We start from the raw sequence: 2879 nt of genomic DNA, 5'->3' as shown, positions 1-2879 counted from the left end.
ATTAGATTGTCTAACCATAATTCTCTATAGTTTATCCCATAAACAATCTGACAATATGTTTACATCTATAACAAGGACTTTCATGTTGACCTTTAATTATGAGAACTTGAATAAAAGAAATGCTGCATAATTTGGTCAATACTAGCAAAGAACTTCTCCATTTATCTAAACTGTGAGGCTTACGTCTATAGGTTGAGATTGATGGGTGGTAGTCTTTAATATTTACCCTCACAAATTATAAGTTCTAATTAATTCTGTTAATTTTGTTTCTCTCTTCAATATAATGTGATTGGTGCTTGAAAGGAAAAGACATAGTTTCAGTTTGGTAGTTCATCGATTTTTTTTTTCACAATAATACGTTGTGAGAGAGCTTCATTCAATTTTTCTCGTCTTGGTGATTTATGTTTTGGTTTCCGTTATATTTTAGGGTAAACAAGAAATCAAGAAACCTAAATATGTGCAAATTTCCATTGAATCTTATTCACATTTGACTGGACTGGAGGATCAAGTTAAGTCTCTTGAGGAACAAGTGAGTGGCTTAGAGGATGAAGTCAAGGATTTGAATGTAAAGTTGGCTGCTGCACAGTCAGAAATGACTAATAAGGAAAACCTGGTAAAACAATACGCTGAAGTTGCTGAAGATGCCATCTCAGGTGATGTTCCTTATTGACTTGTGTTTTTCTTGCAACAAGTGTTTTTCAACTTGGTACTGAATTCTTTTATTCACATCTCTCTGTACAGGTTGGGAGAAGGCCGAGTCAGAAGCCGCGAAACTGAAAAATCACCTGGAATCCGTTACTCTTTTGAAGCTTACTGCTGAAGACAGGGCATCACATCTGGATGGTGCACTGAAATTACATCTGGATGGTGCACTGAAGGAGTGCATACGGCAGATATGAAATTTGAAAGAAGAACATGAACAGAAGCTGCATGATGTGATTCAGAATAAAACCAAGCTGTTTGACAAAATGAAGCATGAGTTTGAAGCAAAATTAGCTAACCTGGACCAACAGTTACTCAGGTCTGCAGCGGAAAATTCTACACTCTCAAGATCTTTGCAGGAGCGTTCTTGCATGGTGATACAGCTTAGTGAAGAAAAATCCCAAGCTGAAGCAGAAATTGAGATGTTGAAGAGCAATATCGAGTCATGTGAAAGGGAAATAAATTATCTGAAATATGAACTCCAAATTAACTCAAAGGAACTAGCAATTCGTATTGAGGAGAAAAATATGAGCGTACGGTCTGCAGAAGTTGCAAACAAGCAACACCTGGAAGGAGTGAAGAAAGTTGCAAAATTTGAAGCAGAGTGTCGGAGATTACGTGGTCTTGTGCGGAAGAAGTTGCCTGGGCCTACAGCCTTGGCCCAGATGAAGCTTGAGGTTGAGAGTTTGGGTAGAGATTATGGGGACAGCCGTGTAAAGAAATCCCAAGGAGGAAGGCCAGTTTGCCAGATTTTTCATTGGATAGTGTGCAGAAGTTCCACAAAGATTATGAGCAACTTACAGAACGCCTTTTGGCAATGGAGGAGAAAACAAAGATGTTGAAAGAAGCTTTGGCACACCGGAACAATGAATTACAGACATCCAGGAGTATTCATGCAAAGACGGCCAGCAAGCTTCAAAATTTGGAAGCACAGCTGCAAGTAAATGCTGAACAGAAGAGCCGACAAAAGTCCACCATTCGGCGACAGCATTCTGAGGGTTCCTTTACACATGAAACAAATCACCTTCCCAGATTGGCTTCCATGTCCGAGGATGGAAATGACAATAATGTTAGTTGCTCTAGCTCTTGGACGACAGCATTAATGTCTGAACTCTCCCATGACAAGAAGGAGAAGAACTTTGACATTTTTAGTCACCTGGATCTCATGGATGACTTTTTGGAGATGGAGAAATTGGCTTATCAGTCAAGTGACACAAATGGAACAGTTTTGATTCCTGATAATTCTAAATAATGCAAGAACCGAAACTACCTCCATGCATGTCACCAAAAGCCCAGATTCTCAGCTGAAAGAACATAATGAGCCAAGTATATAAGGAAATCAACAATCTCACAAAGAGGAAGTGTTTTATAACTGCTACAAGCAGGTTTTCTTTTTCTTTGTTTTGCTCCATCTCGCTAAGTTCTGCTTCTGTGATAGAATTTTCAATCATATTAAAAGATTTGCAAATTAAAATTTTATAATAAGAGTAAATGTCACGAAAATATGATATCTAGATGACCTTTAAGTCTCACTATGCATACAGAACTTCAAAGAATCATGTATAACCTTGCTTTGAAATACTTGGCTCCTTTTTTATGCTGGGGACATCATTTAAATATCTAAAAGAAGATTTTTATTTTATCAATGCTCCGATAAAAACATGACATAGTTTTTAGTTAACATGGAGTTCCATGAGGTCTTGTACAATTGAATCTGAAGTTCCTAATTTTTCTGGTTGCCAGTCTTCACCTTTTGGAACCCCTCTCTATTTTCTTAATTAGTGAATTAACTCACTTTTAGATTGGAAAACAGCTTATCAATTGGTCGAAGGGTTCAACATCTACTATATTTACATAAAAACAATTTTAATCATGTGTAAGTGTAAACCAATGGCTCGACAACCTAACCGCGAACCCAATGGCTCAGCACCCTAGCAACTTTTATGGTTGCACTGCTTTTGAATGAGGCTTATGAAGTGATTTCCTTTTATTTTGATTTTTCCAGCAACCTGTTTGATTATACACACTCATTTTTTCACTCCAAAATTAAAATAAAAAATCAAGTGAGATGCAAGTATGAACACAATGTCAACTTTCAAATATCTTCTTTCGTCTTTAACTTATACTACTATTTCAAATATTACTCAGTTCATGCCTAAATGCCTATAAGACTCCAT

General features: G+C 37.1%; 1 pseudogene; it reads left to right on the top strand.

Annotated features, from left to right (window-relative positions):
* The first annotated feature begins 427 nt into the window (after window positions 1–427).
* On the top strand, window positions 428–2262 carry LOC124891117 (annotated as a pseudogene).
* The last annotated feature ends 617 nt before the right edge of the window (window positions 2263–2879 follow it).

The sequence above is a fragment of the Capsicum annuum genome, unplaced genomic scaffold (assembly GCF_002878395.1).
Source record: "Capsicum annuum cultivar UCD-10X-F1 unplaced genomic scaffold, UCD10Xv1.1 ctg30586, whole genome shotgun sequence".
NCBI classification, from domain to species: Eukaryota; Viridiplantae; Streptophyta; class Magnoliopsida; order Solanales; family Solanaceae; genus Capsicum; species Capsicum annuum.
Note: the sequence above shows the minus strand (reverse complement) of the source record. Positions and strands in the feature narration are given on the sequence as shown.